Consider the following 21,829-nt stretch of genomic DNA (forward strand, 5'->3'; position numbering starts at 1 on the left):
AGGGGGGGGCAGCGGCCAAGGGAGGAATCCCTCCTCCCCAAGGCACCTAGGAGGTGCCTTCCCCCTTTGGGACTCTTCCCTTCCTTATCTCTTGGCGCATGGGCCTCTTAGGGCTGGTGCCCTTGGCCCATATAGGACAAGGCGCACCCCCTACAGCCCATGTGGCCCCCTGGGGCAGGTGGCCCCACCCGTTGGACCCCCGGGACCCTTCCGGTGGTCCTGGTACAATACCGGTGATCCCGAAACTTGTCCCGATGGCCGAAATAGCACTTCCTATATATAATTCTTTACCTCCGGACCATTCTGGAACTCCTCATGACGTCCGGGATCTCATCCGGGACTCCGAACAACATTCGGGTTACTGCATATACATATCCCTACAACCCCAGCATCACCGAACCTTAAGTGTGTAGACCCTACGGGTTCGGGAGACATGTAGACATGACCGAGATCGCTCTCCGGTCAATAACCAACAGCGGGATCTGGATACCCATGTTGGCTCCCACATGCTCCTCGATGATCTCATCGGATGAACCACGATGTCGAGGATTCAAGCAACCCCGTGTACAATTCCCTTTGTCAATCGGTATGTTACTTGCCCGAGATTCATTTATCGGTATCCCAATACCTCGTTCAATCTCGTTACCGGCAAGTCACTTTACTCGTACCGTAATGCATGATCCCGTGACCAGACACTTGGTCACTTTGAGCTCATTATGATGATGCATTACCGAGTGGGCCCAGTGATACCTCTCCGTCATACGGAGTGACAAATCACAGTTTTGATCCATGTCAACCCAACAGACACTTTCGGAGATACCCGTAGTATACCTTTATAGTCACCCAGTTACGTTGTGACGTTTGGTACACCCAAAGCACTCCTACGGTATCCGGGAGTTACACGATCTCATGGTCTAAGGAAAAGATACTTGACATTGGAAAAACTCTAGCAAACGAACTATACGATCTTATGCTATGTTTAGGATTGGGTCTTGTCCATCACATCATTCTCCCAATGATGTGATCTCGTTATCAATGACATCCAATGTCCATAGTCAGGAAACCATGACTATCTGTTGATCAACGAGCTAGTCAACTAGAGGCTCACTAGGGACATGTTGGTGTCTATTATTCACACATGTATTACGATTTCCGGATAACACAATTATAGCATGAATAAAAGACAATTATCATGAACAAGGAAATATAATAATAATCCTTTTATTATTGCCTCTAGGGCATATTTCCAACAAAAAGCAGACTGATTAGAACAAGACTCGGCAAGAAGAAGACAATCTAAAGAAAAGAAAGGCGACTCACCACGGGCGGGGGGTTGGCGTGGGAGTATGGCTCCTTGCCGAATCGCCAGTCCTCCGGGAGCCTGCCGTCCGAGAGATAGTTCACCATCAGGGCCACCTCTTCGTGAGGCATGTCCTTGGTGCACATCCGACTCAGGTCGCGGCCCCCGCTCATCTGGCATATCAGGTGAGGGCGGCCTTGGAGTGGGAGAACTCGGCGCGAGACGAAGGCGGCCAGCAGGTCCGGGCCAGTCAGACCCTCTGACTGCGTCAACACTCGGAGTCGCGTGATGGCACCGGCTCCTGCAGGCGTCAGCGACTGGCCCGGTGTCACACCCTAGCTAGTCCATGCATTAGAGTGTGCATCATGTTTACTTTTCATCAGAAACTTGAACTGGGGAAGGCAGAACCCCCAGCACCCCTTTTGAAATCAACTAGGGTTTACTAAAAATAATTTCAATGAACCTGAAATGCCCTTCTAAAATGTTCACCCTCTTTGTCTTAGGTTAGAACCTCTGGCAAAATTGGTGCACAATTTTCTAGGTCAACAGAAGGTCATTGAATTAAATCATAAGTATTTGAATTTGGGCATTTAAATGCTATAAAATAATTTAAATGCTCAAATAATTCTGGGAGTAAATGTTTCCTGTTGGAAATAATCTAAACAGAGGCCACATTTATTTTTAGGATTTTTGGGAATGTGCTAGTATTTTAAATAAAGCTAAACAGTTGCAGTTTAATAGAAAACAGAAACTAAATCAAAAAAAGGAGAAAGAAGCCCACCTGGGCCCTACCTGGCTCGGCCAGTCACCCCCTGCCCCCTACCTCGCGCCAGGAGGCAGGGGCGCGTGCTCGCCGCGCGCCGGCCACGCGCCGACCACCTCCTGCTTCTGCCGATGCCGGGAGAGGCCCAGAGGACGCCACGCGACCCCCACGTCTCCCTCTCACACTCTCTCACTCTCCCCCTCGTCTCCCTCATCCTCTCCCGCGACGGCCGAGCGCGTCCCTCACCGCCGATCGCCGTAGTCGCCGCCAGAGACCTCCCCTCGCCCCTTCGACGAGCCCATCAGCTCCGTCTCGACTCCCTCGTCCTCCCCACCGAGCCACGCCTTGCCGGAAGCCCTGCAACGCCGCCTTCGCCCTCGTCTTCAACCTCGGGCACCCGAGCCATCTCCGGTCGATTTGTCGCCGCTAGAACCTCCCCGAGCTCGCTGACCCCCTCTCCGACTCCGCTGTGAGCTCCTCTTCCTTTCCCCCTAGCCCCCGTGCTCGTTTGGCCCCTGTAGCCGCCGTTTCCACCGCACCCGAGAGCTCCTTGCCGCCGGCCATGTCACCGTCGTGGCTACGGCCATGCAAGCACGCGTCCGAGCGCCTCACCGTGCTCAGTGCAGCACCAGGAACCCGTAGCCACCACCAGCTCTTCCTCCCGTGCACCGTAGCGTCGAAACCGACCTCGCCCGAACTCCGGCCACCGCCACGAGCTCGATTCCGGCGAGCTCGCTCCACCCCAGCTCCTCACACTTGCTCCACTGGATGCGCGAGAGCCTGGGCTTTGCACGGGTGATCTCCGTCGTCGTTTTGGTCGCCTGAGGGCGTTTTCCGAAGCCCTCCGCCGTCTCGGCCTCGCCGGCGACTCAACGCCGGCGGGATTAGCCCTGTTGACCGGCGGATTTGACCACTGACGTGGACTGGGTGGGCCCAGTTGACTCCCCTGAGTCAATGACAAGTGGGCCCCCCCTGCTAATTATCCAGATTAGTTCTAACTAAAATTAGTTAGTGTAATTAGTATAGTCACTGACTAGTGGGCCCTGCCCAGTAATTAGGCTAACTAAACGTAGTTAGTGCACTGAGAGGCTGACAGAAGGGGCCCACCAGTCAGGTTTGAACTGGGCTGGCGCCTTTGACCTGCTAAGGTCAGCATGACGCAATGCTGATGCAGTAATGCATTTTCTGGATTTATTTTTATACAGGAAATTCCATAAAATAGTTCAAACTTCAAAAATTCATAGAAATTCAACCGTAACTCCAAATGAAATAATTTATATATGAAAAATTATCAAAAAAATTCAATCTATCCATCTGTAATGGTTTCATGCATGACAAAACAAGTTTACATTGCTGTTTAGGCAGAATAAGGTAATGCACTATAAATGCCATGTATAATGAGCTAATATTTGAATCTTTGATTCAAATGAGTTCATCCCTTTCTATTTTAGCTTGCATTAGGCCAAGACACAATCATATTGCCATGTCATAGCATGCATCATATTGTTGCATATCGTCATGTGTTGATTGTGTTCCGATGTGTTCTCCGTGGTAGGTTCTGCCTCCGAGGATATTCACGAGTATCCAACTGAAGGGCAGTATCCCGCTACCACTCCATCAGGCAAGCATCCATTGATCATTCCGATACAAACCCATGTTCTCGCTTCTGCTCTTGTTTACTGCATTAAGACAACGTGATTCAAACTGCTGTGTGCTACGGTAGTTGAACCCTTATCCTCTGCATGACCTGTCATTGCCACAGTAACTAGATGAAACCCACTAGCATGTGTAGGAGTTGATTGAGCCATGTATGTGATTCCTACCTTGCTATGCCTACTATGCTTAGAGTTGTGTCAGGTCTGGTTCATCTGGGTGATGGGCTTGAGTGAAATGCTTATGCGGGTAATGTGAGGGATGTGTTGAACATGTTTTGGTAAAGGTATCGATGAGAGGCCATGTAGGAGTACATGGTGGGTTGTTTCATTGAGACCGTCCCTAAGAACTGAGATCTGTATGCGTGATTTAAGATTCAGCTACTACCACACATTGGGCCCTGAAATATGACCCCGCTTGACTTACTGACCCCTCTCGCCTCTGTCCAGGAGTTGCAACTAGTTTCTGGTATTTGTAGGACATGTGTTGGCGGCCGTGCGTAGCGCTGACCCTAGGGGTGGGCTATGTTGCGGTAGATACACCGTGGCACGGTGTACCGAGTCACCCGTTTGGTGTCTCGGGAACCCTGTTCACATCGTTTGGGGCCGTTGAGGACACCCCGGCCGGATTTCCTTGCGGATGGAACCTGAATAGGCGATAAACCTGGACTAGAGACTTGTGAGGTTAGTCAGGTCGTGGTCTACACCCACGTTGGTTTTCGCTTGAAGTCTGTCGAGCACCTGTCGCGTGCAGATGCTAAGTGGTGGAAACATGTGTGACGAAGTACACCCCTGCAGGGTATAAACTATTCGAATAGCCGCGTCCGCGGTAAAGGACTACTTGGTTGCATATACAGTTCATAGACAAATTAATGGATACTACTAAAAGACTCAAGATAAGTGTGAGTACCGAGGATGGCCCTCTCGTAGGATGACGAGGGAGGATCCACGGTGGAGTATTGTGTTGGTGAGTAGTGGACTCGTGTGCGAAAACTATTTTACTGGTGAAGTTCCGTAGGATAGCTTAGCCAAGAGTCAAAGCTGGCTTGCTGCATTAACCCCACCACCTTCTTGAGAATAAGCATGTATAGTAGGTTCTGATGTAAGACTTGTTGAGTACCTTTGTACTCATGTTTGCTTAATTACTGTTTTCAGACGACAACACCGCCCCCCCCGATGGGTTCTATGTAGACCTTGAAGTCGACGAGTGACTAGCCACCCAGGTGGTGATCCTGGCCATGGAGGGCCCTATGTAGATAGACAGGCTTCGAGAAGCCTTCTTTCTTTCTAGAGTCTGTACTCAGACTAGTTGCTTCCGCATGTGTTTGTATGATTGTATGACTTGAGTGTCGGGTCATGTGACCCCTATCTGTATGACATGTTATGTATGGCTCTCTGGAGCCTTTAAATAAAGTACTTGAGTTGTAGAGTTTTGTTGTGATGCCATGTTGTATGTACTCATATCGGGCATATTTGTGTGTATGATTGAAATGCTTGGTATGAGTGGGATCCGACAATCTAAATGTTTATCCTTGGCAGCCTTTCTTATGGGGAAATGTAGTCTAGTGCTCCTCGAGCCATAGTAGTCCGCTACAGCCCGGTTCACCGGAGTCCTGCTAGCCCAGCACTACTGTTCGGGACACCTGACTGGCCGGCATGTGTTTCACTTTGTTCCTATGTCTGTCCCTTCGGGGAAATGTCACGCGGTGATTTCCGGAGTCCTGCCTAGCCTGCTATAGCCCGGGTTCCCCGGAGTCCTGTTAGCCCAGTGCTACAGCCCGGAATCACTCGCTGATGACCGACATGCTCGATGTGATTCATGTATGCCTGTCTCCATAGGTCTGTGCCGCTTTGGGTTCACGACTAGCCATGTCGGCCCGGGTTCTCTGTCATATGGATGCTAGCGACACTATCATATACGTGAGCCAAAAGGCGCAAACGGTCCCGGGCCATGGTAAGGCGACACCCGTGGGGTACCGTGCGTGAGGCCGCAAAGTGATATGAGGTGTTACCGGCTAGATCGATGTGACTTAGAATCGGGGTTCTGACAGCGTTGGCATCAGAGCCCGACTGCCTGTAGGTTCGTTGAGCCAAACTGGTCGATGTCGAGTCTAGAAATGCTTTAGTTATATGTAGGGGAATTGATTGTGGGAGGGAACGTAAGGCTCTTTTACTCCTTTACCCTATGCCTCTAATCTGAGTCATTCTCTTCTCATTCAACATGGGTTAAGGACTAGACTCTCTTATTCTATCAGGTTCACGTGTTACTAATCCGTTGTAGCTTATAGGATTGTTGTTACAAGTCCCAGTTCAGTTTCTACTATTCTTAGTATGTTACTAATCGAATCAGAACCTTGATATGATGTTGTTGAGTGGTATAGTGAACTGTTGTGGATGTCTCAAGTCTTTTTCTGAGCATTTACAGCCGTTATGCTGTCCAATTTTCCCTAGAAATTCTAATGTCTTTGCATTGTGGTTGTGCTTTCAGATGGCCAACCGTGTTCATAACCAAGTGGTTCGCCTGACCAGGTGCCTCGACGTGCCCGGTCATACTGCTATGTTAGTCCGGGTCATGATCAAGACGGGTTACCGTTGGTATCCTGAATACATCGTCGAAGAGCAGTTCCGCGACTTTAATCAAAGCCAGTATTTCTGCACCGTCAGGATATTTCCTTCTTATCCTGGATCTACCGAGCCCCTTCACTGTTCCTATGGACTCGGGGTTACCGTTGAGATGGCTGTGTAGGATGCTGCCTATTCCATGATGACCATCTTGCGAGTCCGGACTGGCCTGCTTCGGAACACCGACATCTGTTACATGCCAGCTTCACTTCCGGGAGCGCAAGGGTATCTTCAGGCTATCTATGCTGACTCCACTCAGGAGGACTCATTAACTCGTACCACTGCCGAGTTGCTCGAGGATAAGGACCGAGAGAATCGGGCCTTGAGGCTGGAGCTTTTCAATACCTGTGCTGATCATTGGGCCACATTGACTCGGTTTGCACCTGCGGTGCAAGCTGGATGTATGGATACAAGGGATCTGTATCCTGTGAGATCAGCTCTGCTAGACATGGTGGATTGGCGCGATGTGGGAGGCATCACCCCACCCCGTGGTCCCCGCAGGCCACCGTTTGTTGGTCCAAGACCTCATCCTAGCCCCTTTGGTCCAGAGGCTCCTCAGGACTGTCTGTTTCCGGATGGTCATGTTGAACTTCCAGGCTACGAAGGTGACTTCTATGAGAACTACTACGGAGCTGTCTGAGTTAGTAGTAGTACCACTAGTATTGTAGTAGTTGTATTTCCACTGTCCTGGGTGACTTGTGGAATACGACTTAGTGTGTAGTCAATTCTGGAGGTGTAGACAAATAATGTATAGGAGCTTGGAATGCCTCCGATGGGATGTAACGTCTTTCATCATAGTTGTACTGTAGCCTGGGCTTGTACTAAACTATGTATGACATGTATGACCGTTGGTATATATATGGCAGTTTTATATTACCATGACATACGGATGAACATCTCTGCATTCCGTGTTATCCATTACATTCTGCACTTCCTTGCTAAGTTTGATCCATCCTTGTCTAAACCGTTGTCTTGTTTTCTCCTAGGATGGTCAACACCCGCAGCAACCCTGCTGCCCCGGAGCAGGGGGAAGCCAGTGCAGCTAGAGGTGAAAATCTGCCTCACCCGCCTTCTCTGGCCGAAGTAATGCTGGAGGCGGAAAGAAATAAGCGTGAGACTAACCGCCTGCTAGAGCGGATTGAGCAGAACACTGCACGCCACCCACGAAATGACTTGGTGTCAATCAATGACTTTATCAAGCTGTACCCACCAAAGTTTAACCATTCCGTCGAGCCCCTCGACGCGGATGACTGGCTTCGCAACATCACCCACAAGCTACGTTCTCCCAACGTAGCCGAAGCCGACAAGGTTACCTATGCTGCCTATCACCTCGAGGGCCCTGCTAGCCTTTGGTGGGAAAACTTCGAAGCTATGCGCCCGGTCGGCCAAATCACTACTTGGGTTGAATTCAGTGAGGCTTTCCGTGAGCATCACATTCCGGAAGGTCTCATGGATCGCAAGAGGGAGGAATTCTGCAACTTCACCCAAGGAAGACTGACTGTGGATGCTTATAGTCGTGAGTTTGGAAATCTGGCATGCTATGCTCCCGAAGAGGTATCTACTGATGCTAAGAAGCAAGCAATGTTCCGCAAGGGACTTAGCCCTGAGCTTCGCCGCGATCTCCGTCTGCATGAGTGCACATCCTTTCAGAAGTTGGTCAATAAAGCCATCAGTGCCGAGACAGGCCAGACTGATTATGACGCTTCACGCAAGCACTCCCGTGATTTTGGCTCTTCATCCGGCTCTGGAACTCAGAAGCGCCGGGTGTGGATTCCAAGCACGGCACTGCCACCCAGGTTCATCCCGAGGCCATCCTTTGAGGCGCCTCGTCCCAACCAGCAATTTGCACCGCCCAAGCCCTATGGTGGCCCCGCTGCTAATGCTGCTCCACGCCCCAATGTGGTGACGTGCTTCAAGTGTGGAGAGCCGGGTCACTATAGCCGAGAGTGTCCCCAGAACAACAACCCCAATCAAACTGGAAAGTCTGTTGGCCGTGGTAAGCCAGCGGGGAAGACTTTCTATGCCAAGTCGGCCACCACTGTACGTGGCCATGTCAATTATGTTTCAGCCGAGGAGGCTCATGAGGATCCCAACGTCGTCCTTGGTACGCTCCTTGTTAACCGTCATCCGGCATTTGTTCTTTTCGATACTGGAGCATCTCATTCATTCATATCCGAGAACTATGCTCGATTGCATAACACGACATTCTGTGACATGGCCACTTCGATGGTAATTCAAACTCCGGGTTCCAAATGGCAAACTTCTAGAGTAAGCCATGGGAACGAAATTCTTGTCGATAGACTTGTCTTCCTTGCATCCTTAATAGCTCTCAAGTCCACGGACATAAACATCATCTTGGGTATGGACTGGATGTCAGCTCATTATGCTAAGATCGATTGTGCCACTAGAACCGTTCAACTTACTCACCCCTCGGGCAAGACAGTTAACGTCTTAACTCGAGTGGCCAAGCGTCAGCTTTACTCTCTAAATGCCAACCCTCTCCCAGACCTTGAGGATGTTCCGATAGTCCGAGACTTCCCGGATGTCTTTCCAGAAGAACTGCCAGGTGTTCCACCTGACAGGGATGTCGAGTTTGTGATAGACCTTGTACCAGGAACCGTTCCAATTTCTAGAAGACCCTACAAGATGGCACCCTTAGAACTAGCCGAGCTTAAGAACCAACTCGATGAGTCCTTGAAAAAGGGTTTCATCCGTCCTAGTTCCTCTCCTTGGGCTTGCCCCGTCCTCTTCGTCAAGAAGAAGGATGGAACGGATCGAATGGTTGTGGATTACCGACCTGTCAACTTGGTCACCATCAAGAACAAATACCCGCTTCCCAGGATCAACGATCTGTATGATCAGCTTGCTGGATCCTCAGTCTTCTCCAAGATGGATTTGAGGTTGGGTTACCATCAAATCAAAATCAGAAATGGGGACATACCCAAAACGGCCTTTGTTACTCGTTATGGCCAATACGAGTACACCGTCATGTCCTTCGGTTTAACCAATGCCCCGGCTACCTTCTCTCGGTTAATGAACTCGGTCTTCATGGAGTACTTGGATAAATTCGTCGTAGTATACCTCGATGACATACTCATCTACTCCAAGAATGAAGAGGAACATGCCGTACATCTAAGGCTGGTATTGATGAAACTTCGAGAGCATCGCCTTTATGCCAAATTCTCCAAGTGTGAATTTTGGTTGCCAGAAGTGACCTATCTAGGCCATGTAATCTCTGGTAAGGGTATTGCTGTCAATCCCGAGCGAGTCCAAGCCGTCCTTGATTGGACTCCACCTGAGACGGTCAAGCAAGTTCGGAGCTTCCTTGGCTTAGCGAGCTATTGCCGCCGCTTCGTCGAGAATTTCTCCAAGGTTGCTAAACCTCTAACTGAACTCCTCAAGAAAGATAAAAAGTTCGAGTGGACTCCACAGTGCGAGTTCAGCTTTCAGGAACTGAAAAGACGCCTGACATCTGCTCCCGTACTAGTACCACCAGATTTCTCCAAGGACTTTATTATCAATTGCGACGCCTCGCGACAAGGACTAGGTTGCATACTCATGCAAGATCGTCAGGTAATTGCCTATGCTTCACGGCAATTACACCCACATGAGGAAAATTATCCTACACATGATCTAGAGCTTGCAGCTGTAGTCCATGCACTTAAAACCTGGCGACATTACCTTCTCGATAATCGTTGCGAGATCTTCACCGATCACCAAAGTTTAAAATATATCTTCACTCAACCAGATTTGAATCTCAGGCAAAGACGTTGGGTTGAGTTGATCTCGGATTACAACTTAGGAATAACTTACACCCCGGGCAAAGCCAACGTCATGGCTGATGCACTAAGTCATAAGTCCTATTGTAACAACCTGATGTTACAACAAAGTCAACCACTTCTCCATGAGGAATTTCGTAAGCTTAATCTTCACATTGTTCCTCGAGGATTCCTATCCACCCTGGTGGCGAAACCTACCCTTATGGATCAAATCATAGCTGCCCAGAAGTGTGATAAGGGCATATCCCGGATTAAGGAAAACATCGCTAGCGGAGTTGCTAAATGTTTCTCCATGGATGAGCGAGGTGCTGTTTTCTTCGAGAACCGTTTGGTGGTTCCCAAGAAACAACATCTACGCCAGTTGATCCTTAAGGAAGCTCATGAATCCCCTCTCACCATTCATCCCGGTAGTACTAAAATGTATCAAGACCTATGCCAGAGGTTTTGGTGGACTAGGATGAAGAGAGAAATCGCTCAATACATTGCTAGCTGCGACATTTGTCGTCGTGTTAAAGCAGAGCATCAACGGCCTGCTGGCACCCTTCAACCTTTGGCTATTCCTGAATGGAAATGGGATAAAATCAGTATGGATTTCATCACTGGGTTTCCCAGGACCAAGAGAGGGAATAATGCCATCTTCGTTGTGATCGACCGACTTTCCAAAGTAGCCCACTTTCTACCTGTTCGTGAGAGTATCACCGCTAGCCAGCTAGCTGATTTATACATCTCCCGAATAGTGTCTCTCCATGGTGTCCCATTGGAAATTAACTCAGACCGTGGGAGTCTCTTCACCTCTCGATTTTGGGAAAGTTTCCAAAATGCTATGGGAACTCGTCTCTCTTTTAGTACCGCCTTCCATCCTCAATCAAGTGGTCAAGTAGAGCGAGTCAATCAAATTCTGGAAGATATGCTCCGAGCTTCTGTTATCTCGTTCGGAATGAGTTGGGAGAAATGCCTTCCATTCGCGGAGTTTGCTTATAACAATAGTTATCAAGCTAGCTTGGGCAAAGCTCCTTTCAAAGTTCTTTATGGACGAAAATGTCGAACGCCTCTTAACTGGTCAGAAACCGGGGAAAGACAACTCTTTGGCCCGGATATGATTCAGGAAGCAGAAGAGCAGGTTCGCATTATTCGTGAGAAATTGAAAACAGCCCAATCTCGTCAAAAGAGTCAATATGATTGTAACCATAAGCCTATGACTTATGAAGTCAACGAGAAGGCTTACCTTCGGGTTACTCCGTTAAAGGGAACCCATCGGTTCGGTATCAAAGGCAAATTGGCTCCTCGTTACATTGGACCCTTTCGCATTCTTGCCAAATGAGGAGAAGTTGCCTACCAATTGGAACTACCCCCGCATCTTTCCAGAGTTCACGATGTCTTCCACGTTTCACAACTCAGGCGTTGCTTTGCAGATCCTATCCGTGGAGTGGACCACGAAACGCTTGATCTACAAGATAACCTCTCTTATCGGGAATATCCCGTTCGTATCCTTGATCAAGCCGAGCGTACCACTCGACGTCATAATATCAAGTTTCTCAAGGTTCAATGGTCACACCATTCCGAGGAAGAAGCCACTTGGGAAAGGGAGGATCGTCTTCGACTCGAGTACCCCACCTTCTTTCCAGAGGATCCTAAATCTCGGGACGAGATTCTTTTGAGTGGGGGTGAGTTGTCACACCCTAGCTAGTCCATGCATTAGAGTGTGCATCATGTTTACTTTTCATCAGAAACTTGAACTGGGGAAGGCAGAACCCCCAGCACCCCTTTTGAAATCAATTAGGGTTTACTAAAAATAATTTCAATGAACCTGAAATGCCCTTCTAAAATGTTCACCCTCTTTGTCTTAGGTTAGAACCTCTGGCAAAATTGGTGCACAATTTTCTAGGTCAACAGAAGGTCATTGAATTAAATCATAAGTATTTGAATTTGGGCATTTAAATGCTATAAAATAATTTAAATGCTCAAATAATTCTGGGAGTAAATGTTTCCTATTGGAAATAATCTAAACAGAGGCCACATTTATTTTCAGGATTTTTGGGAATGTGCTAGTATTTTAAATAAAGCTAAACAGTTGCAGTTTAATAGAAAACAGAAACTAAATCAAAAAAAAGGAGAAAGAAGCCCACCTGGGCCTTACCTGGCTCGGCCCAGCCTACTGGCTCGGCCAGTCACCCCCTACCTCGCGCCAGGAGGCAGGGGCGCGTGCTCGCCGTGCGCCAGCCACCTCCTGCTTCTGCCGACGCCGGGAGACGCCCAGAGGACACCACGCGACCCCCACGTCTCCCTCTCACACTCTCTCACTCTCCCCCTCGTCTCCCTCATCCTCTCCCGCGATGGCCGAGCGCGTCCCTCGCTGCCGATCGCCGTAGTCGCCGCCAGAGACATCCCCTCGCCCCTCCGACGAGCCCATCAGCTCCGTCTCGGCTCCCTCGTCCTCCCCACCGAGCCACGCCTCGCCGGAAGCCCTGCAACGCCGCCTTCACCCTCGTCTTCAACCTCGGGCACCCGAGCCATCTCCGGTCGATTCGCCGCCACCAGGACCTCCCCGAGCTCGCTGACCCCCTTTCCGACTCCGCTGTGAGCTCCTCTTCCTTTCCCCCTAGCCCCCGTGCTCGTTTGGCCCCTGTAGCCGCCGTTTCCACCGCACCCGAGAGCTCCTCGCTGCCGGCCATGTCGCTGTCGTGGCTACGGCCGTGCAAGCACGCGTCCGAGCGCCTCACCATGCTCAGTGCAGCACCAGGAACCCGTAGCCACCACCAGCTCTTCCTCCCGTGCACCGTAGCGTCGAAACCGACCTCGCCCGAACTCCGGCCGCCGCCACGAGCTTGATTCCGGCGAGCTCGCTCCACCCCAGCTCCTCACACTTGCTCCACTGGATGCGCGAGAGCCTGGGCTTTGCACGGGTGATCTCCGCCGTCGTTTTGGTCGCCTGAGGGCGTTTTCCGAAGCCCTCCGCCGTCTCGGCCTCGCCGGCGACTCAACGCCGGCGGGATTAGCTCTGTTGACCGGCGGATTTGACCACTGACGTGGACTGGGTGGGCCCAGTTGACTCCCCTGAGTCAATGACAAGTGGGCCCCCCTGCTAATTATCCAGATTAGTTCTAACTAAAATTAGTTAGTCTAATTAGTATAGTCACTGACTAGTGGGCCCTGCCCAGTAATTAGGCTAACTAAACGTAGTTAGTGCACTGAGAGGCTGACAGAAGGGGCCCACCAGTCAGGTTTGACCTGGGCTGGCGCCTTTGACCTGCTGAGGTCAGCATGACGCAATGCTGACGCAGTAATGCATTTTCTGGATTTATTTTTATACAGGAAATTCCAGAAAATAGTTCATACTTCAAAAATTTATAGAAATTTAACCGTAACTCCAAATGAAATAATTTATATATGAAAAATTATCAAAAAAATTCAATCTATCCATCTGTAATGGTTTCATGCATGACAAAACAAGTTTACCTTGCTGTTTAGGCAGAATAAGGTAATGCACTATAAATGCCATGTATAATGAGCTAATATTTGAATCTTTGATTCAAATGAGTTCATCCCTTTCTATTTTAGCTTGCATTAGGCCAAGACACAATCATATTGCCATGTCATAGCATGCATCATATTATTGCATATCGTCATGTGTTGATTGTGTTCCGATTTGTTCTCCGTGGTAGGTTCTGCCTCCGAGGATATTCACGAGTATCCAACTGAAGGGCAGTATCCCGCTACCACTCCATCAGGCAAGCATCCATTGATCATTCCAATACAAACCCATGTTCTCGCTTCTGCTCTTGTTTACTGCATTAAGACAACGCGATTCAAACTGCTGTGTGCTACGGTATTTGAACCCTTATCCTCTGCATGACCTGTCATTGCCACAGTAACTAGATGAAACCCACTAGCATGTGTAGGAGTTGATTGAGCCATGTATGTGATTCCTACCTTGCTATGCCTGCTATGCTTAGAGTTGTGTCAGTTCTGGTTCATCTGGGTGATTGGCTAGAGTGAAATGCTTATGCGGGTAATGTGAGGGATGTGTTGAACATGTTTTGGTGAAGGTATCAATGAGAGGCCATGTAGGAGTACATGGTGGGTTGTTTCATTGAGACCGTCCCTAAGAACTGAGATCTGTATGCGTGATTTAAGATTCAGCTACTACCACACATTGGGCCCTGAAATATGACCCCGCTCGACTTACTGACCCCTCTCGCCTCTGTCCAGGAGTTGCAACTAGTTTCTGGTATTTGTAGGACATGTGTTGGTGGCCGTGCGTAGCGCTGACCCTAGGGGTGGGCTATGTTGCGGTAGATACACCGTGGCACGGTGTACCGAGTCACCCGTTTGGTGTCTCGGGAACCCTATTCACATCGTTTGGGGCCGTTGAGGACACCCCGGCTGGATTTCCTTGCGGATGGAACCTGAATAGGCGATAAACCTGGACTAGAGACTTGTGAGGTTAGTCAGGTCGTGGTCTACACCCACGTCGGTTTTCGCTTGAAGTCTGCCGAGCACCTGTCGTGTGCAGACGCTAAGTGGTGGAAACATGTGTGACGAAGTACACCCCTGCAGGGTATAAACTATTCGAATAGCCGCGTCCGCGGTAAAGGACTACTTGGTTGCATATACAGTTCATAGACAAATTAATGGATACTACTAAAAGACTCAAGATAAGTGTGAGTACCGAGGATGGCCCTCTCGTAGGATGACGAGGGAGGATCCACGGTGGAGTATTGTGTTGGTGAGTAGTGGACTCGTGTGCGAAAACTATTTTACTGGTGAAGTTCCGTAGGATAGCTTAGCCAAGAGTCAAAGCTGGCTTGCTGCATTAACCCCACCACCTTCTTGAGAATAAGCATGTATAGTAGGTTCTGACGTAAGACTTGCTGAGTACCTTTGTACTCATGTTTGCTTAATTACTATTTTCAGACGACAACACCGCCCCCTCCGATGGGTTCTATGTAGACCTTGACGTCGACGAGTGACTAGCCACCCAGGTGGTGATCCTGGCCATGGAGGGCCCTATGTAGATAGACAGGCTTCGAGAAGCCTTCTTTCTTTCTAGAGTCTGTACTCAGACTAGTTGCTTCCGCATGTGTTTGTATGATTGTATGACTTGAGTGTTGGGTCATGTGACCCCTATCTGTATGACATGTTATGTATGGCTCTCTAGAGCCTTTAAATAAAGTACTTGAGTTGTAGAGTTTTGTTGTGATGCCATGTTGTATGTACTCATATCGGGCATATTGTGTGTATGATTGAAATGCTTGGTATGAGTGGGATCCGACAATCTAGTTGTTTATCCTTGGCAGCCTTTCTTATGGGGAAATGTAGTCTAGTGCTCCTCGAGCCATAGTAGTCCGCTACAGCCCGATTCACCGGAGTCCTGCTAGCCCAGCACTACTGTTCAGGACACCTGACTGGCCGGCATGTGTTTCACTTCGTTCCTATGTCTGTCCCTTCGGGAAAATGTCACGCGGTGATTTCCGGAGTCCTGCCTAGCCTGCTACAGCCCGGGTTCCCCGGAGTCCTGTTAGCCCAGTGCTACAGCCCGGAATCACTCGCTGATGACCGACATGCTCGATGTGATTCATGTATGCCTGTCTCCATAGGTCTGTGCCGCTTTGGGTTCACGACTAGCCATGTCGGCCCGGGTTCTCTGTCGTATGGATGCTAGCGACACTATCATATACGTGAGCCAAAAGGCGCAAACGGTCCCGGGACATGGTAAGGCGACACCCGTGGGGTACCGTGCGTGAGGCCGCAAAGTGATATGAGGTGTTACCGGCTAGATCGATGTGACTTGGAATCGGGGTTCTGGCACCCGGTACGACCAGTTGGGCAGTCTGCCAGCCGGCGGGCCAGCTTCGAAAGCCGGCAGATTGATCCAGTCGCCCCGCGTGGCGACGTTCCTGATGTGGAAGTAGGACCGCTGCCACATCTTCACCGACTTCAGCAGCGCGATGGAGGGAAACTGGTTGTCGGCTCTTGTCCTTCGCACGGCGATGAAGGCGCCGCACTGAGCCGGCACGCCCGCGGCCTGGGTGCCGAGCTTGGAGAAGAAGAACTCCCCCCAAAGCTCGAGGGTGGGGAGGACTCCCAGGAAGCCCTCGCACAGATCATGAAGGCGGACAGCAGCACCACTGTGTTGGGGGTGAGGTGGTGCGGCTGGAGTCCGTAGAACTCCATGAACGACTGGAGGAAGTTGCTCGCCGGCAGCCCCAGCCCGCGCAGGTAGTGCGAGCGGAAGATGACCCGCTCTCCCTCCCGCGGGGCGGGGGAAATCTCCCCCTCCGGCGCAAGACGCACCTGCACGCGATCCTCGCCGGGAAGCCGACGGGTCCGGCGGAGGAACTCCATATGGTCTTCGTGGACCTCAGAGCCGTCCCAGGTGTCGGAGCGCACCGGGGGAGGCGCGGCAGCAGAGGAAGAGCTCATCGTCGCGAGCGGTCACCACAGCGTGCGCCGGAGCTTGGGCGTGCGGCGGAGCAAGCGAGAGAGAGAAGAAAGAGGAAGCAGGAGAGCGAAGGAGCTGCGAGGAGGAAGAAAGCAAGGGGCAGTAGGAAGGAGGGGCGCGCGTGCTCCTCTCTTCCCCCTACTTATAGCCCTCGGGGCTGCGAAGCCGAGGGGGCGGGTGTGGGGATTTACTGCGCCCACAACCCCACGCCCCCCACGATCCCCGCAAAGTTACTGCGCGCAGTAACTTCACAGGAATCCTAATCGTCCACCGGGGCCACAGTGGATCCGCTCGGGCGCCGAGGCGCGATAGTGGCGGGCCCCGCCTACGGGCCTATCCCGTCGCGCGCGTGGGCTCGCAGGACGGCCTGGCCACGTGCCCTTGTGTGACAGGCCAGGAACGGGCGGCTTTCTCTGGAAGCTTAGCTAGCCCGCCACTTGAAATACCGCCGCGACGTTCGAACTACTGAGCAAGTCAGAATTGAGTAAGTCCGAGTTAGACGAGTCCAACTCCTTCTAGTCAGCCCGGCGGAAGTCAATCAAGACCATGAGTTGCACCCGGAAAGAGAAACTGCTGAGGCTTCTCGGCCGATCGTCCGCGGCGCCTCACCAGCTTCGGGGACTATTGTCGAAGTAATGGGCCACGGGTAGGCCAACTCGAGCCCCGTGACCTTTCAATACATCGGGGCAGGCTGCGCCCCTCAAGACCACAGGGCGAAGAGCCGCCTCCTGAGGAGTCTACGGCAAGGCGGCCGACTGCCCGCTCACGGCCGAGTCCCAGGGATGACTTTCAGAGAAGCCGGCTTTGGGGAGTCGGCCGGCAACTCCAACAAACCGTGACCTCATCAAGGGGGACGGGGCAGGGGCGTGGCTACAATGAAGCCCACTCCCCGCCCCTTACCAAGGGCAGGCATGGCTACAGCGCGTCGTACTTGGGAGGATCTCCCCGCGGCGTGGCACTGTTGCCCAGTCGGCCCTGACATCGGCACTACTGTACCTGGTCGTGCGCCCACGACGGCTTGTCTGTACGGCCTGGAGGCAGCAGGGCCCACCAGCCAGCGAGACCTCGGGAGACGGCGGGAACACCGCCAGTCGGACCCAACGGGAGTCGGCACGGGGGAGTCGGCCGAGCCCTCCCCCGGGGCCCACACGCCATTAATCCAGAAGAGATGGGGAGTGGCCACAGTGATCGCCCGCCAGGCGGCGGGGCTGTTGCCATGACCCCATGACCAAGCTTGCATCATCAGGAGCAGGGCTACAGTAATCAGCAGCCGGCAAGACCCGCCCGCGGCGGACGCGGCCTGTCGGCTCCGTACCAGACCAGTCGGCGGGCCCCAGCAGTCGGCGGAGAAGTCGGAGGTCGGAGACACTGACGGCTGGGCCCGCGCCCAGTCACATTACCATTGTACCCCTGGGGTAGGCTTATATAAACCCCCCAAGGCATCCATGCAAAGGGTTGGATCCCAGTAGTTCTATACATCACCAGATAGAGGGAAAGAGCTAGCCTTGCCCTCTCCTACCACCATACACAGCTCAAAGAGCAACCGTGTAAATCCTTGACTATAGTAATCATGCGGAGACCCCGCAGAGCAGCAGTAGGGGTATTATATCCCCGGAAAGCCCCGAAGCTGGGTAAGATTCGCCGGCGTGCATGTCTTCGGCTCATCCCGTTTTCAGGCACCGGCGACGTTCTACTCGCCCCCATCATGATAAATCATCCGTTGGCATATGTCGCACCAAACCCCTGACAGATCCATTGCGGCGGCCTCTGGTTTCGTCAACCTCAGCAAGAAGGCGTCGGTGCTAGCGAACGACATCGTCGCCATGGCCATGTTCGGCGGCAAGTGCGCAGAGGAGAAGTCCGAGTTCGTGCTCGCCTACGACCAAGTAAGCGAGCTGGTGGCCGGGTTCTTACCGCTGGACTTCTTCCCGTCGTCGCGGATCGTACGGCGGCTGAGCACCATCGAGCACCGCCTCCGCGGGAGTTATGGCTGCATCCAGCGCATCATTGCGAGTATCGTCGAGAGCCGCAATGCGGAGATCGCCGCCAACGGGGATCAGGAGGATTTCCTGGGAGTGCTGCTCAGGCTGCAGAAGAAGGATTCACTTGCTTTCCCTCTAACCCCGGAGACTATTGGTGCCATCATGTTTCTGAGTACTCCTTCCATTTTGAATAGTACTACGTAGAAGAATAATTTGGCCTCCTACGCTATTAATGTGATTCAAGTAGTCTTGTTCTCACTTACAAGAAAGTAGTCTTGTTCGTATATGCCTTTGTTTCTAATGAACTCGTGAGAGAGAACTAGTGTTTCCTCCATTAGACTAGTTTGATTGGTTATGTCATCGTCACTCTTATTTCCTTCAACAGTTTGTGTCGTCTTAATCTCCTAAAAGAATATAGTGTCCTAATATATTTTGTTTATAATTTTTATAAATTGTGCATAACATAACTATTGCTTCAGGACATATTTGGAGGCGCTACTACAACCTTAGGATCCACTGTAGAGTGGGCTATGTCGGAGCTGTTGAAAAAACCCGAGACAATGGCAAAGACACAACTAGAGGTTCGAAGCGTTCTAGGTGCACTACGAGATGTCATCACTAATACCGACTTTGGTGGACTGAACTACATGTGGACTGAACTACATGCGAATGGTTATCAAGGAGGTTCTTAGGTTACATCCCCCCAACCCTATGCTTGTCCCCCGTGAGTCGAGGGAGGACTGTGAAATCGTGGGTTATCACATTCCCAAAGGCACAAAGATACATGTTAATGCATTTGCAATTTCTCGGGATCCAAGATATTGGTACAACCCAGAAGCGTTTAACCCAAAGAGGTTTGAGAATAGCAATGTTGATTTTAAAGGAACAAATTTTGAGTTCACCCCCTTCGGGGCAGGTCGTCGACAGTGTCCTGCGATTCTGTTTGGCACGTCTGCCGTGGAGATTGCATTGGCGAATCTTCTCTACCACTTTGAATGGGTGCTTCCTGATGGAGAGAGTTCGCATTTGTTGGACATGTCCGAGACTTTTGGGGTGGGAGTAAGGAAAAAGGCAGAGCTGCATTTGAGAGGTACTCCATATGTACACTCCGGTTATATATAGGTATATGGACGTGGCTTGTTGCCCCTTGAGATCTCTCGTCGTCATGTTCTTCCACTTGTATTTCAACTTGATAATAAGAGTGGGTGTTTACGCCAACATGTTAAGTTAGTTTGATTTACTTGTCTGGTGGTTGATGTGGTCACGTTGAATGTTGTAATAGTAACATTGTGATGATTGTGTGCATTCTCTTGGTGTAGATGCAGATTGCAATAATATTTCCTTTCCATCAAATAAAGATATGGACATGGAATTTAATGCATATCGATATGTACACAAACAAGTGTGCTGATATACGCCCAAAATTATACTGTTAGACCTAAATATTGTGTGTCATTAGAGAGGACAGGCTGGAGTAACTTATACACCACCTATTAAGCCGGATGGGTGATATTTGTTGACATCAAATCCCTCTTATCTATAAACACTTATGTGGGGGGTATAGGGAACCTAGTAACTACCTCCTCCTCCTCTAACTCAGCCCATTCCCATCCTTGGACCACCCTCTATCTCCCTCGAGATCCTAGTTTTTCTACATGCTACACCTTGCATATGCATGGAGAAGAGAAAGGTTCATGTGGCATGTTTGAAATTGTAGTAGAGTTAAATTACAACCCTCTGCTTCAATATCGTTTAAAATGCAACTCCTAACTCTAAGCACCGCTAAAACACACACCCATATCTCTTTTTAAGGGGTTTTGTCTAGCTTTGCGCAAGTGGATGCCAATTCAGCATGTCCATATCACCCATTCTCTCATGCCATTCAACTATGCCAGGTCTTTGTATGCCCACACTCAAGCCATCAGGAACCCTAGATGATGGAGGCGTCATACTATCGATCTCACCGTCGACGAACACATTCAACCTTGTCTCTACCCCAAACTCCAACGTCGACGTATCTTTGGCTGCGAAAAGCTCAAAGTTGGAAGACCGGGCTTCTTATTCGACTACAGGTATAAAAGTCTTGATTAAAGAAAGGGATAAGTCGCCCTAGCAAGGCATCCCATTCTTTCACCCCTCGTTGCGTTCTTCGATCTCTAGACCGTCGCCGCCCGCGACCTAGCCAAGATTCTCAAATATGTACTAATGCACAGGGACACCTCAAGGTGTGCAGTGGGGCGAGGTATGGGGAGAGACAATAGAAAGATGGGGTAGAGGAAGCGAGGTGGATATGTCGCCCTACCTCCTTTACGGTTGAAAAGGGCCACATGTATCTCTAGGTCGATAGTTTAACCAACATAACACAAGTTATATATGTCACTATACCTTTAGGAACTTCAAATGGTATATTTTCTAATGGTATTTCTCTTATGATATATAATTTGTATCACATTGGTCAAATTGTTGATCTAGGGATGTGCATAGGCCTTATAAACCGTAAAAGACGGAGTATGACAGAGGAGAGATAGAAAGAGAAAGAAGAATGAGAGGAGACTGATAGGTGGGCCCCATGTGCACCCTCGTAATTGACATAACAAGACTCACCATGCCAAACGATGAATTGTTGTCCACATGGGCAAAAAACCATGCTTGTATGTTGCCAAGAAAACAAGGATGTGTCACATCGGACTGTCTGACAGTCATTTGTGATCTGAAGGCGTTTGAATATTTTGGTGCTTGTCGCATCATTTTGAAAGATATCAAACAAGCATCTATCTTTGTCCATGAAAGACATAAATGTGATGGGGGGCTCATAGGCTAGCTGGAATGGCTACTACACATTCGGTGGGACGCCATATATGATTGTCCGATCCACCAGATCATCAATGTATTCCCCAAAACATTTCAATTTGAAATAAAGTAGTGTTGTTCTTCTTAAAAATAATTAAAAAATTCTCTGTACCACTGACACATGGTCGACTTATATTATCTCTTGATAGTGGATCATTAAGCATCCTCGGACTATTGAATACTTAATCACGTTTTCAATTATTTGTTCCATCAGCTGGTGTTGTTTTTATACCATAGAGCCATTTGTCTTTGTGCTCCATTCACTTTGTGGCAAGTGCTTTGTACGTTGCTTCAATTAGTACATCAACATATTGGGAAAGATTTGATTTCACTTTCTAAGATTTAATAATTGCATCCTTGTTGGCAGATGGACAAATCGAAATGTGATTCACATGGCCGAACATACAAGGAGCTATAGGAGGTGCAAGTTATGCAAACC

The 21,829-nt window shown here is 50.1% G+C and overlaps 1 pseudogene; it reads left to right on the forward strand.

Annotated features, from left to right (window-relative positions):
• LOC125547125 (desmethyl-deoxy-podophyllotoxin synthase-like) overlaps positions 1-19,677 on the forward strand; it is a 38,775-nt pseudogene extending 19,098 nt beyond the window's left edge.
• The last annotated feature ends 2,152 nt before the right edge of the window (positions 19,678-21,829 follow it).

This window comes from Triticum urartu, chromosome 3A, assembly GCF_056163025.1.
Source record: "Triticum urartu cultivar PI428250 chromosome 3A, HENAU_Tu73, whole genome shotgun sequence".
Classification (NCBI taxonomy): domain Eukaryota; kingdom Viridiplantae; phylum Streptophyta; class Magnoliopsida; order Poales; family Poaceae; genus Triticum; species Triticum urartu.